We start from the raw sequence: 15,423 nt of genomic DNA on the forward strand, positions 1-15,423 counted from the left end.
ACCCCTGGAGGTGATGTGCATTCCATTGTCTTAGAACTTCTTTGCCTTAAAAGATGATGCCAGGATCGTCTTCCATGACTGGGTAGCTGGTGACGGCTTGAGAGACGAAAGTCGCTTGCTTGATCTTTCTCTTCTGCTCCCTGATGGTCAGCCCAGACTCTTGGAGTCTGCTAGAATCGTGTTGATCCGTATGACTTTTTCGTGGAGGCTCATTGGCAGCTGCATCACAATCCTTGATTTGCTGGATAGACCCCCTAGTAATGAATTCCATGCAATGGCCATCTCTGACCAGCTCTTCGAGGTGCCTTTTCCAGGCGAAGCAGTCGTTTGTGTAATGACCGTGCCCTCCATGGAATGCGCAGTATCTACTGGTATCTTTCTTGGTTGGGTTTCCCTTCAAAGGCGATGGTTTCTTCAACCAAGGCATGTCCTTTACTTGGGCTAGGATCTGATGAATCGGGATAGTGAACTTGGTGTAGCTCTCAGCTGCTAGAGCACTTTCTTGAGGCTGTGATCTGCGCTTGCCTTCATCCTTGTTGTTTCGTTCCTTGGGCTTGCCTGCTCAGATGATTGATCAGCTTGCTTGGCAGCCTTCTTTTCGGCAATTTGTGAACACTTCATTGGAAAGAACAGCGAAAACTTCTACCAGTGTTTGGCAGGGAGAGATGGTAAGCTCACGATACAGCTCACACTCAGTTGGCAAGCCCCTCTTGAACGCAGAAGACGCAACTTGGTCATCACATCCTACGATTTTTGCTCTCTCTGCCTTGAACCTCTTGATGTAGTCTCGAAGGGATTCATCGGACTTCTTGTGCAAGTTGAACAGGTGGTCAGGGTTCTTCTTAATCGTCCGGTAAGAAGTGTATTCCTTGGTGAAGACATAAGCAAGCTCCTTGAAGCTGCTGATCGACCCGGATGGCAAGGTGTAGAACCAGTCCTGAGCTACTCCTAGCAAAGTCATTACAAACACTTTGCACATTAATGCGTCTTCAACCTTATGGAGGATCATAATGCTTTTGAAATGCTTCAGATGACTTTCAAGATCGGAATCCCCTTTAAAGCATGTGAAAGAGGGAGTTGAGAATCGTTTCAGGGGAGCAGCCTGCTCAATTTCGGCGGTAAAAGGTGAGGAGTTTTCTTGGTCTACCTCCATGCGTAATGCATCTTCGAAATTTCCGCCAACCTTTAAGTCTCGAAGTCGGTTTTTTACAAGCTTCTCAACGTCTTCCACACACATGGCTAGTTGGTCACGTGGGCGACCTTGGCGATTTGGACGACGCTGATTGACTTCCTCGTTGGTTTGCAAGGGTTGACCTTCTCGGCGGCGTGTTGGTAGACTGCGCTTGCGAGGGATTCTCTGTAGCTTGGTGGTGAGAATTGGTTCTTCGAGAGCGAGCAGCGGAGCGCCTTCCTTCACGGTCCTCATCGTGAGAGTTATCTGGTTGACCTCCCTGAGAGCCTAGCCTTTCGTGAACATTTCTCTGTGAGCGAGCAGCAGAGTGCCTTTCTTCACTATCCTCATTGCAATGGCCATCAGGTTGACCTCTCTGGGAGCCTAGCCTTTCAAGAACGTTTCCCTGCGGGCCCAGGCGGGCGCGGATGTTAAGTCGTGGGCCCAGCCTTTCTCGCACGTTGGTCCTTAAATTCAGTCTGGATGGGAGACTTCGTCTGCTCTAAGTGTGGCTCGCAGATGCTTGTGACATGTCGGCAAGCTAACCACGTTGTTGTCCATCTCCTTGTCTGCTTACTCCTGCTCGATTTGCTTGGTTCCCATCGAACTGCGTATCGGCGCGCTCGTCCATCCTTCTCTCTTCGCCCTGTTGTCCAAGGCCAAGGTTTTGTGCCAAGTTTATTTGGCTGAGGAGTCGACTCATCAAATTGTTTTGGTCGTCCATTCTCTGAGTTAGCTGGTCAACTCTCAGATTAAGGTCTACTTGACTTCGTGGATCGGGAGGAGAGAAGTGTGTGGAGCCCAATTGCACACGGGCTAGGGTTTCATGAGCGGTGTGAGCGGGAGCATGCGTCGGGCGCGGAGGCAATGGAGGGACTGACCGGAGTTGCTCCAAGATTGGGCCAAATTCGGCAGTGGTAGTGAGCCCACCCTGATGGGAGGTTCCACCATGTTCGGCGACGGTGCCATGAAGATGGCTAGATCCGGCCTCGGGGCCTTGAGATGGTACGACGACAGCTAGTGCGGTTTTCCCAACCGCGGGTCCGGCAGGTGGCGCGGTGGTTTGTTGCGGGTTCATGGCGGCTAAAGGTGGTGGCGTGTTCGGTTCATTTTTACACATGATTTTTCATGTTATTCACCCACTATTTTGAGTTAGTTCTTGACATTTTATAGCTTTTTACTTCTTTTTTGTGTTTTAATAGGTTTTACTTTGGTTTGTATGAAAATGAGCTAAAAGTGCATTATTTGATATAAATTCTGTTTTTGTTCATTTTCGTAGGTCAACTTCGTGGCCTTGGATCAGCATGTTCCGGTCCTTGGATGAGGTGATGATCTTCATAAGACTTGTTCCAATGGATGTTGACTACAACATATCCAAATTTGAGCTCCATTGGATAAGTATTGCCTATCCAACCAATCCAGCATGTTACCACAGCTCTGGAAATCCGAGTTGGCCAGTTTTCACCTCCACTTAGTGTGATCTTACTTCTACTTGTTACCATGCCTTTCGTAACAATATTTTACTTTAGTTAAGTGGAATTTTCTGAGAGTATATTTGTGAGGACAAAACTTCATCATGAGAGGAGACAAGAAAACAAAAGCAAAAGTGTGCCATGATGAAAAGGAGGAGAGAGAGGAGCATAGAGAGGAATCAATTGACTTTGGGGCAGCAGCTAGGCAACGGATCATTCATTCAGTTTTTATTACAATTTGCAGAGACTTTCTAAAAGCTGGGAGCTAGAGAGCTAGAGGAGGAAGACAAAGTCATCCAAGCAAGAAGTGGAAGAGATTTCCACCATTGAAGACCTTGAGCTTCCACCTTCACAAAAGCTGTAACTTCTTTCTAGTTTTATTTCGAATTTGTGTTTGAAATGATTATGAGGAACTAAACTCAATAGCTAGGGCTTAGGTTGAAGCCCTAAACATGAATACCTTATTGTTTTGATGCTTGAGTGTATGAATTTCTAGATATTGTTGATGAATTCCAATTCACCAAATTAATCTATCCTTGATGTATGTTCTTCTTTGATTGATCACCTTTGAAAGCATGCTTCTTGAGATTGTTGGGATTATGTGTATCCTCATGTTATCCTAAGCAATAAATGGATGAAGTAAGAATCATCCATGTGAATTGGTTTCTTGAATACCTAATGTAAACACCATGCTATTAGGATTCTTGTGATGTTCATATTCTCTTTGAACTTAATGGGTTCTCCTTGTAATTGAATCGAAGTACGAACCATACCTAGGTTCGGTTATGAGGAGGGCACAAGTATTGTAGCACGAACCATGCACTTTACGTATATTAGAGAGAATCAATGCGTCTTGAGCCACGACCCATGGTCTTGATTGCGAACATCTTCATCAACACGTTTAGAGTTCATCACTTGAGTATTCATGAACTTGGGTAGAATTGTTTAGGGTGGATTCCGAAACCCTAGTGTTTGTTACATTTTGATTTCACATCTTGATAATTCATCTCTTCCATTCTCATTTAAATTCGAAGTCCATTTACTTACATGCAATAGAAATAGATCACTTGAACCAAATCAAAACCCCCCCCAATGTGTGTGTGAGTTGCGTGTTTGACACGTTACGTGTCTTTGTTACTGAATTTTATTTCTTTCTGTAATTATTTTGGACTTTTGGTCCGCGTTGTGTTCTTCCATTTTCTGTGCTGAATCCAACCGTATAAAGAACGTGAATTTTGGACGTACGGTTGGAAAGTTATAGGCAAAACACTGGACAGAGGTCGAAACTGAAAAACAGAGAAAACGAATCTGCCCAAAAACGACCGGTCGCTTTTACCTGACGACCGGTCGCTTTAGCACTGTTCATAGGTGATAAATGGGTGATAAAAGGGTGATAGAAAATGCTGTTTGTGTTTTTGTTTAGTTTTCTTGTGTTGTTTCATTTCTTTTACACTTCTTTACTCATTTTTAGTTTCCATTTTGCATTTGTGCATTTGTGGTGTGTCAATTAAGTGTTCTTTACGTACTCAAATTAGAACTTATAGGAAGCCGACAAGTTCTTCGTGGGATCGACCCCGTACTTACATAATCTATACTTCAATAGATTCGTGCACTTGCGGGTATTTTTAATTGGTTGTTTGCACATTAATTTGTGTCCTCTTAGGAATGCAACAATTTTTGGCGCCGTTGCCGGGGAACTGGCACGGTTGCTTATATGTTTTGTTTGAGTATATTTAGAGTACTTAATTTTATTTTCATTTTTTTTCTTTGTTTGTCATTTCATTTTATTTGAGTTTGTTTTTGTTTTCTTCTTATTGCAGGAACATTTTGCTTATGTCCCTTCTGAATTTGGATATTTCATTAGATTGCACTGTAGAAGATATCCAAGCTCAAGCTTTGAGAGAAAGGAACATCCAACTAGCTGTGTCTACTCCATTGCCTTTTTCACTCTCGCCATTTTCATCATCACCAAGCTCACCAAAAGTCGAGTCACCTCCACCTTCACCAATGGCGGCAGCAGCTGCAAATGCGGAACTTACTATGCAAGAATACTCTTCACCGCCAACAACTGGACAACCATCTTGCATAGTATATCCCGCAAGCACTTTGGAAAACTTTGAGTTGAGATCGGGCATGATACACATATTGCCTAAGTTCTTGGGAAATCCTGGAGAAAATCCTAATGCACATATCCTAGACTTCGAGGAAGTGTGTTCCACAATAAAGATCGAAGGCATGAGTAGTGATGAGATAAGAATGAGACTTTTCTCATTTAGTTTAAAGGATACAGCAAAGGAATGGCTTCACTATCTACCTCCAAATTCCATCACAACATGGACGGATCTTGCTTCAAAGTTCTTGCAACATTTTTTCCCAGCACAAAGGACAAATGAACTCCGAAGTCAGATTACAGGAATTCTGCAAAGGCCGGGAGAAAGCTTCCAGGATTATTGGGACCGTTTCAAGAAACTTCTAATCACTTGTCCGCATCATAACATACAAGCTTGGCTTCTAATGCAACACTTCTATGAAGGACTTTTTGAAGCGGACCAAAACAATGTGAATGCAGCTGCAGGAGGAACTATAATGACCAAGACTCCAACAGAACTGCGAGCAATATTTGATCTTGTTGCTGCAAATGCTCGCCAATATAATTCAAGGCAAAGACCAGTCAGAAAAGGGGAATCCTATGATGTAAGTACCCTTTCTAGTATGGAAGCTCAGATTGCAAACCTAACCAACATGGTGAAGAAATTGGCACCGGGATCATCCAAGGTTTGTGCATTTTGCTCCACAATTGGTCATGACACTGAGGATTGTCCCTTGGCACATGAGGAAGCAAATGCAGTGGGCTCATTTCAAAGAAATCAGTGGCCTAAGAATGATCCTTTCTCACAAACATACAATCCGGGGTGGAGAAATCATCCAAATTTCAGGTGGAGTGACAATTCGAATGTTCAACAAGGGCCAACTCAACCATCTCAAGGGCCAACTCACCCACCTCAAGGTCAACAACATACTCGCCCACCTCATGGTCAAATGCACTACTACAATCCACCACAACCACCACCTCAACCACAATCTACAGGAAAATCTTTGGAAGAACTTGTTGCTTCCATGGCTAGAAACACAGATAGTTTCATCACTGAGACAAAAAGCTACATGCAGAGGAATGACACCCACATGCAGAAAACGGATAAGGCCATTGCCAATCTAGAAAATCAAGTGGGACAAATTGCTCAAGCTTTGAGTCAAAGGGAACCTGGTATGATGCCTAGCCAACCAGAGATTAATCCAACTGGGCGTGAGCATGTTCAAGCAGTTACCTTGAGAACTGGTAAGGTAATTGGTGAAATAAATGGTTCTAAAGATTTGATTCACAATGTTGATGACATGCAGGTTGAACAAGTGGCTGAGCCTAAAGAAAAGGATGAAAGCAACAAAGAGAGAGATAAGCAAGCAGCTTCTTCATCCGAGTGGATCCCAAAGCATGAACTTGCAAGAAGGGCAAGAAAGGAGAAGGTAAGTCGTGAACCTACTGACGAAGAAATCTTACGTGCTCCTTTTCCTCACAGGCTTATGAGTTCTAAAAAAATTCAACAAGCCAAGGAAATATTGGAAACCTTCAGAAAAGTGCAAGTCAATATTCCTCTCCTGGATGCAATCAAGCAAATTCCGAGTTATGCAAAGTTCTTGAAGGACCTTTGTACCAACAAGAGGAGATTCCAAGATCATGAAACGGTTGCACTAACGGAAGAAGCTTCTGCTGTTTTGCAAAGGAAGCTCCCTCCCAAATTAAAAGATCCAGGAAGTTTTACAATTCCTTGCATTATTGGAGATAAATTGTTTGACAAAGCTTTACTTGATTTAGGTGCTTCAATTAATCTGATGCCTTATTCTGTTTTTGAAGCCCTTAACTTAGGTGATCTTAAACCAACTTCTGTCAGCATTCAATTGGCGGACCGATCAGTGAGATATCCAAGAGGAATTTTGGAAGATGTACTTGTGAAAGTAAATGATCTCATTTTACCAGCTGACTTTTTGGTGCTAGAAATGGAAGAAGCTCCTATTCCGGGTGCGGATCTTCCATTGATTCTTGGCCGCCCTTTCATGGCCACTGCAGATACTGTGATCAATGTTCGACAAGGAACATTGACAATGACAGTTCAAGGGGAAACAATAAAGTTCAAAGTATATGATGCCTTCAAACTCCCCAATGATGAACATGAATGTTTTCGTATTGATACATTGTGTCATATTGTGCAAAATACATTTAATAGTACTCATGGTACAGATTCATTAGAAAAGGTGTTGACACAAAATCCTCAAGTTGCTGAAATTGTTGATAATGAGTTACTTGAGGCTGTGAAATTCCTTGATGCATGTCCAGCCATACCACGTAAGTACACTCCAAATTTTATACCTTTGCCAGTCAATACTGAAAAGCTTGTTCCTTCTCTTGACAGGGCACCCGAGTTAGAGCTCAAACCATTGCCATCCCACTTGAAGTATGTTTATTTAGGTAAAACAGAGACATTGCCCGTGATTATTGCTAGCAATCTCAATGTGGAAAATGAACAGAAGTTGATGCAAGTGTTAAGAGAACACAAGAGAGCAATTGGTTGGAGTATTGCGGACATCAAGGGCATAAGCCCAACAAGATGCATGCATAGAATTTTATTGGAAATTGATTCCAAACCCACAAAGGATGCTCAACGCAGGTTAAACCCAATCATGACAGAGGTAGTCCGAAAAGAAATTCTGAAGCTATTGGATGTGGGTATAATTTATCCTATTTCCGATAGCAAGTGGGTAAGCCCGGTCCAAGTGGTTCTTAAAAAGTCAGGAATAACTGTTGTAAGAAATGAGGAAAATGAACTTATTCCTTCTCGTGTCAAAACGGGATGGCGTGTTTGTATTGATTATAGAAAATTAAATACCGCCACCCGAAAAGATCATTTTCCATTACCATTTATTGACCAAATGCTTGAACGTCTTGCAGGTCACAGTTACTACTGCTTCTTGGATGGCTATTCAAGATACAACCAAATTGCCATCGCTCCTGAAGACCAACACAAGACGATGAAGTGCTCCACTTCATTGATGTACCTGCTGGGATGCAACACTGAGTTGGAAAGGTAAGTCCCTAAAATAAAAAAATAAAAAAAAATATTTATAAAAAAATAAATAAATAAATAAATTAAAAAAAAAAAACGACCGGTCGTTCTTCCATCGCGACCGGTCGCTCTGCGCGAATTGCTGAAGATTTGATTCTGTATAAAAACGACCGGTCGCTTTTGCCTTGCGACCGGTCGCTCATTTGGTGTTTTAAAAAAAATAAATAAATAAATAAAAATTGAATCTGTGAAGAAACGACCGGTCGCTTTTCACAACGACCGGTCGCTCTTCGCGCAATTCTCTTATTTTGAATCTGTTTCAGAACGACCGGTCGCTTTGCACTTGCGACCGGTCGCTCGTTGCGTTTTTTTTATTTTATTTTATTTTTCTACAACCGCCTCTGTTTTTCTTCTTTTCCCTCTTGTCTCTTCTCACATTTTTCCCTCAAGTATTTCATCAATTCTTGAGAGATTTGCAGTTAGGGTTCCAAGCCATCCAAGGTAAAGTTTCGTTTCGTTTTTTTCTTGTTCTTCCTCTTTGATTTTCTAACTCTAATTGTTTTTCTTATTATTTTTTTTCTTGTTTCTAACTTGTTTTTCTTTTGAATTGTGGCATATTTGTGCATAATTGTGGTTAATTTTTTTGGGTATAATTGTGGCATATTATAAGTTTGGGAAGTGTTTTCAATTCATTAATGCACAATCAGAATTGGGCGTGAATGCTTCTTCTATTTCATAACATGTGATTACATACATACTAGTGAAAATGCGTACAGTAAATTCCTAATCACATGTTCATTGTTGCATTCTGCGCCCCCAGAGGCTTCTGCTAATTGCCTCTGTCTGTTCTTGCTTGTAGAATCTGCAGCAGCTCTACATGATCTTCGTTCCTTTTCTGCAGCATCTCTACATGCTGGTTGGCGCTGTAGAGCCGCTTCTGCAGGTCCGCCACCAGAGCTTTCAGGGCCGCCACTTCCTCACTCAGTGCCCCGCACTCCCGTGTTCTCGCCAGTAGGCGCATGCCCAAATTTGTGGCGGAGACCGCGTTGAGCACGGTTAGGTTGTGGGACTCGTCCACTGCCATCTGGTCAGACCTCTGCGCCACATGCAGATGATCTGCAACTGTAAGTCTGCTGACAGTCATGCCCTCCGGCATTACTGCCCTACGCGGCACCACCTCAGAGAAGTTTGAGGCCGAGCCATGGTGGTATGAGGAGTTTGGGAAGATATGGTTTGGAGGAGCCCGTGTCTGGCCATTTGGTGGTGCAAGGGACAGCTCAAGGTTGAGATCATCAAGGTGAGTACATGTGGATGCCATTGTTTTGTTTTTGGATGTTTTTGATGGTTTTCCTTGAGTTTGCAGAAAGAATTGCAGGGTACTCTTCCGCTTGCAGAGGCGTGGCTTAAATAGACATATGCAGATGAGAGGGAGAGCCAACGCCATTTCGGATTTCCCGGGCATGCTCGACCTAATCGCTTCAAGGGGGAGCACATTAACTTTCACTTTACTTTTCTTTTTTCCGTGTTTTTCTAGTGTTTTGTGTTTTTGCCTTTCCCTTTCGGCTATCCCCTTTGTCTTATTTTAGTTAGGGAAGTGTGTTTTCCCTTTCGGCTGTCGTCTTTGTTTTGTTTGGGAAGTGTGCTTCTTTTTCTTTTGCAACTTCATTTCTTTTATTTCTGACCAAAAAAAAAAAAAAAAAAAAAAAACAACAACAAACAAATACACGGAAAGGGCAAAGACAACCAGGCACACCAATAATACATTAGAAATTATTCTTTCACGGTGCTCGGTGTCTCGGCCATTGGACCTTTGAGTTTAGCCCTATGGCTATCCTCTTCCGGGGCTTCACGCACAGCCTCTTGGGGCTCATCACTCGAGCTCCCAAAGATCGCACTCTTAGCTTGAGCATACCTACTCTCGCGATCGGTTTTCTTGCGTTTACCCGGTTGGTCCAGGTCCTCCAGCTGCTTTCTCATGTCATGGGCGTAAACACTTACCATCTTTGAGAGATTTTGGTTCTCTTCCCGCAACGCCTCTAGCTGGTGTCGATTCACCTCCACTATCCTTGCCCTTTCCCTTTTTAAACTTTTAATAATACTCTGGCACTCTTCCACCATACTTCGCTCCGCCGCCAACTGACCTCTTAGCACCTCCACTTCATGGGACTTCGCAAGTAGGCGATGACCCACACTTGCGACTGTTGCGGTGCTTTGCACGCTTAGTGCCAGAGCATCGCTCACGACCCGGTTGTCATCCCTTGATCCCAGCACCCGTATATCCTTGGGAGTTACTAGATTTCTAGCAACTCCAAGGGCAACATCGTTGTCCAGCAATATCGAGTCATTCACTGTCACGTGCCCCCGTGCAGAGGCAAAGTAGGGCATCCACACTGGTGCCACTGCTTGGCCCCGAGTCTGAGTCGGTGGAGCTAGGTTGAGATCCAGCGAGAATGGGTAGGAAGAAGCCATTTGAACTTTCTTTTCTTTTGTTCTTTCTTTTCTCTGTTGTGCGTTTCTGCGTTTGTGTGTTTTTCCCCAACTCTTTCTCTTCTTCTTTTATAGAGTTAGTTTCTACGTAACCCTAGACACGGCGCTTCTGCGTTTTGCGCGGCCCTTACGGCCTATCCCCTTAGGTCACCTCACCTGGTCCCCAACCCCTTTAATTACAGTTCTGCCTTTCAGCACTTTTGAGAAACAAAAGTCGTCACACCTTCCTATGAAGCCAATAATTCTGGCTTGGGACCGAGAGAGAGACCGCTGCTTGTCGACACGTCTCTCACTTTGTTTCCCGTGACTCACAGGTGCCGAGACTTCAGGGCCCACTTTTTTCTATTTTACTGAGTCCTCGCTCTTTGTGCTTCTGACTTGGTTTCTCTGTTTTTTATTTTTATTTTATTTTTTTTTATTTACTTTCTTCGCTTTTGGGCTTTCGTTTGGGTTGGGCTTTCATTTGGTTTGTGCATTTCATTGGGCTGGATTTCTGCATGTGTAAGATTGTTGTTAGGGCTTACTGTTTGGTTTTGTTTGGTGTTGTTTTGTTTTGTTTTGTTTTGCAACCGTGTTGTAGTTGTTTTTCTTTTTTTTGTTTTTGTATTTACTTGCTCTTTCCCTTTATTTCTTGTTATAACGTTGTTAATGCCTGAATTCTTTAACATTGAGGACAATGTTTATTTCTAAGTTTGGGAAGGGATAGCAAGTCTTTTTCGTTTCGCTTAAATTCTTGCTTTAATTTGTTCTGTTTTCTTTTCAGTTTTGAGTCTTTTTTTGTTTTCAAGTCACTTTCCGGACATATATGATGAGATTGTGATGAATGTTTACATGACTTGATTGAAGATGTTAAAAAAAAAAAAAAAAAAAAAAATAATTTGTTATTCACTAAATGGCATCGTTCTAGCATGATATGTTTGAAACCCTCTATGCACTTGCCATTTGTTTCATAATTCTCCAGTTGAGGGACTTGCATGATCCAAAGAATTGTATCAAGCATGAATTAGACTTGTATAACCATATAATGTGAGCTTTGAGCCTTGTGCTTCAATTCATGAGTGTTATACACATATTCTTACTTTTCTTGTCATCTGAGTTGTTGTCTGATCTCATTATTCATTGATTTGGTTGAGCACTTAAAAGTTACTCATTCTTGTGCAATTTGATTACATGACATTTGAGAAATGATATTAAGGCCCTCTTTGGACCGTTTGTGCCTTTCAAGCTAACCCTATGCATGCTTAAGCATGATTTTCCATTGTTAACCACCTTGAGCCTATATGTATGCCTTTTCTTTCAAGTAACCAATTATTACTTCTAGCCTTAGCCTGAAAAACAAGAATTCACCTTTCTAAGGAACTCGTGAGCTTTAATTTAGATGTGTTTTTCATGCTAAGTTTGGGAAGGGTTATTACATTCTTTAAAAAAAAAAAAAAAAAAAAAAAAAAAAAAAGTACTTCACTCAAAGGGTGAAAGAAAAGAGAAAAGTCGTGGTTAAGTGGCAATGGTTTCAATTTCAATTCCATGTTTCTTGGTTGTTCAAATGGAAGGAAGGAGTGTGAATCATAATTAGTGGAGGTATAAGGCTTTGTGGTCTATTTGATCACCAAAAACTGAGTGAAAATCTCAAGCGTGATGTTTCAAAGTCTTTTAGTCAACGATTATATGCTCTTACATTGTGAGTTCCTTGGACTTTGTTGTATCCATATCCTTCATTTCTTACTCACCTTACACCCTTAGCCCCATTACAACCTATAATAAAGACCTAAATTGATCCTAAATGTCATGAGGTTGATTTGCACACATTTTTCAGCTTTTAAGTGTTTAGCATCCTTCTTGAGATCATATTCATGCATGTTTTTCATCTTGCTAATTTTGAGTTAAGTCCCGTATGGTTTAACTCTATTCTCATATTTATTATTGAGTGATGCATTGTAACCCTCTTCCGAGTGATTCATTTGTGAGAGGACAACTTTGGTGAGATTTGAAGTTACATTTGTGCTTGGTATGATTTTTGAAGTTGTGTGAAAACTGAAATTGGAGAATGAGTTCCATTTGGCCATCACACTACTACACTTGAGCATGTTGTGTTATGAATTTTGCCGCCTTGTGAATAATGTGTAAACTGAGTTTTTCTTGTGAAAACTTTTGAGTCGTTTGCATGAGTTGCTCTCTCCTTAGAAAGTGTTCGGAAAGTTTTGTTTCGAGTCTTGTTTTAATTTCTGTTTTGCTCGAGGACTAGCAAAAGATAAGTTTGGGAAGTTTGTTCGGTTCATTTTTACACATGATTTTTCATGTTATTCACCCACTATTTTGAGTTAGTTCTTGACATTTTATAGCTTTTTACTTCTTTTTTGTGTTTTAATAGGTTTTACTTTGGTTTGTATGAAAATGAGCTAAAAGTGCATTATTTGATATAAATTCTGTTTTTGTTCATTTTCGTAGGTCAACTTCGTGGCCTTGGATCAGCATGTTCCGGTCCTTGGATGAGGTGATGATCTTCATAAGACTTGTTCCAATGGATGTTGACTACAACATATCCAAATTTGAGCTCCATTGGATAAGTATTGCCTATCCAACCAATCCAGCATGTTACCACAGCTCTGGAAATCCGAGTTGGCCAGTTTTCACCTCCACTTAGTGTGATCTTACTTCTACTTGTTACCATGCCTTTCGTAACAATATTTTACTTTAGTTAAGTGGAATTTTCTGAGAGTATATTTGTGAGGACAAAACTTCATCATGAGAGGAGACAAGAAAACAAAAGCAAAAGTGTGCCATGATGAAAAGGAGGAGAGAGAGGAGCATAGAGAGGAATCAATTGACTTTGGGGCAGCAGCTAGGCAACGGATCATTCATTCAGTTTTTATTACAATTTGCAGAGACTTTCTAAAAGCTGGGAGCTAGAGAGCTAGAGGAGGAAGACAAAGTCATCCAAGCAAGAAGTGGAAGAGATTTCCACCATTGAAGACCTTGAGCTTCCACCTTCACAAAAGCTGTAACTTCTTTCTAGTTTTATTTCGAATTTGTGTTTGAAATGATTATGAGGAACTAAACTCAATAGCTAGGGCTTAGGTTGAAGCCCTAAACATGAATACCTTATTGTTTTGATGCTTGAGTGTATGAATTTCTAGATATTGTTGATGAATTCCAATTCACCAAATTAATCTATCCTTGATGTATGTTCTTCTTTGATTGATCACCTTTGAAAGCATGCTTCTTGAGATTGTTGGGATTATGTGTATCCTCATGTTATCCTAAGCAATAAATGGATGAAGTAAGAATCATCCATGTGAATTGGTTTCTTGAATACCTAATGTAAACACCATGCTATTAGGATTCTTGTGATGTTCATATTCTCTTTGAACTTAATGGGTTCTCCTTGTAATTGAATCGAAGTACGAACCATACCTAGGTTCGGTTATGAGGAGGGCACAAGTATTGTAGCACGAACCATGCACTTTACGTATATTAGAGAGAATCAATGCGTCTTGAGCCACGACCCATGGTCTTGATTGCGAACATCTTCATCAACACGTTTAGAGTTCATCACTTGAGTATTCATGAACTTGGGTAGAATTGTTTAGGGTGGATTCCGAAACCCTAGTGTTTGTTACATTTTGATTTCACATCTTGATAATTCATCTCTTCCATTCTCATTTAAATTCGAAGTCCATTTACTTACATGCAATAGAAATAGATCACTTGAACCAAATCAAAACCCCCCCCCAATGTGTGTGTGAGTTGCGTGTTTGACACGTTACGTGTCTTTGTTACTGAATTTTATTTCTTTCTGTAATTATTTTGGACTTTTGGTCCGCGTTGTGTTCTTCCATTTTCTGTGCTGAATCCAACCGTATAAAGAACGTGAATTTTGGACGTACGGTTGGAAAGTTATAGGCAAAACACTGGACAGAGGTCGAAACTGAAAAACAGAGAAAACGAATCTGCCCAAAAACGACCGGTCGCTTTTACCTGACGACCGGTCGCTTTAGCACTGTTCATAGGTGATAAATGGGTGATAAAAGGGTGATAGAAAATGCTGTTTGTGTTTTTGTTTAGTTTTCTTGTGTTGTTTCATTTCTTTTACACTTCTTTACTCATTTTTAGTTTCCATTTTGCATTTGTGCATTTGTGGTGTGTCAATTAAGTGTTCTTTACGTACTCAAATTAGAACTTATAGGAAGCCGACAAGTTCTTCGTGGGATCGACCCCGTACTTACATAATCTATACTTCAATAGATTCGTGCACTTGCGGGTATTTTTAATTGGTTGTTTGCACATTAATTTGTGTCCTCTTAGGAATGCAACATGGCGCCACCATGTTGATCGCGGGATCGTGGGAGGAGTAACTTTGGGCCGTCACGGATTGAGCCATCGAGGCGGTCTTGCTCCTCGTGCACTTGCTTCCAACCATGGTTGTTTGGAAGGCTTCGATGGATTTGGAAAATAGGAGGAACGGATTCCTTGAGCACGCGTTGAGTATAACTCGTGCTCTCAATGAAAGCACCAAACGTTTGTTCAAATAATCTCGCGGGAGAATATTTGCTTCTAGATCCGTCAACCTTCGATCTTTCTTCTCTCTCCTTCTCGATTCCTGTAAAAAAGATTGGAGTAAATAGACTACACCCGGGGGGTGTTGGCCAAAGGCCCTCTGATGCCTAAGTTAGTTCGAGTGTTTGTGGGAAAACAATAGCTAAGCAAAGGGTACGGAGTTGTATGTATGGTGTGAACCGGGCGGCTGGAGCCGTGTGTTGTGGCCGGAGCCGTGTGGAGAAGATATGGAGATTAGAGAGTGGAGAGGGAGAGAGAGCGAGCTTCGGGTATTTTCTCGGGTATCAGGAGTAGGTTTAGATGTACCTTGAATGATGAATAAACCCATCTATTTATAGGAGCCTCGGGGCTAGGGTTTCATAGAGATCGAGTCATACTTGATAATATCTGAATTATCTCGTTAATTATAAGATAATATCTCATAATTAGGATATTATCCCTTTGATAAGATAATAACCAAATTATTGATATTATCTCATTAATTATAAGATAATATCCCTTTATTATGATAATATCCCAATTAATGATATTATCTTTATTAATTATGAGATAATACCATATAATTAAGATATTATCCAGATTAATTAATTATCTCAATAAATGGTTTAATTAATTAATTTAA

General features: G+C 41.2%; 1 non-coding gene across 1 annotated transcript; it reads right to left on the bottom strand.

The window, feature by feature from the left end:
* Positions 1-5,034: 5,034 nt before the first annotated feature.
* Positions 5,035-5,141, bottom strand: LOC148293223 (small nucleolar RNA R71). The gene has a single exon (XR_015825967.1). It is a non-coding gene; the product is annotated as a small nucleolar RNA R71 (small nucleolar RNA).
* Positions 5,142-15,423: the final 10,282 nt, after the last annotated feature.

Source organism: Prunus avium, chromosome 7 (assembly GCF_965620075.1).
Source record: "Prunus avium chromosome 7, drPruAviu1.hap1.1, whole genome shotgun sequence".
Taxonomy (NCBI): domain Eukaryota; kingdom Viridiplantae; phylum Streptophyta; class Magnoliopsida; order Rosales; family Rosaceae; genus Prunus; species Prunus avium.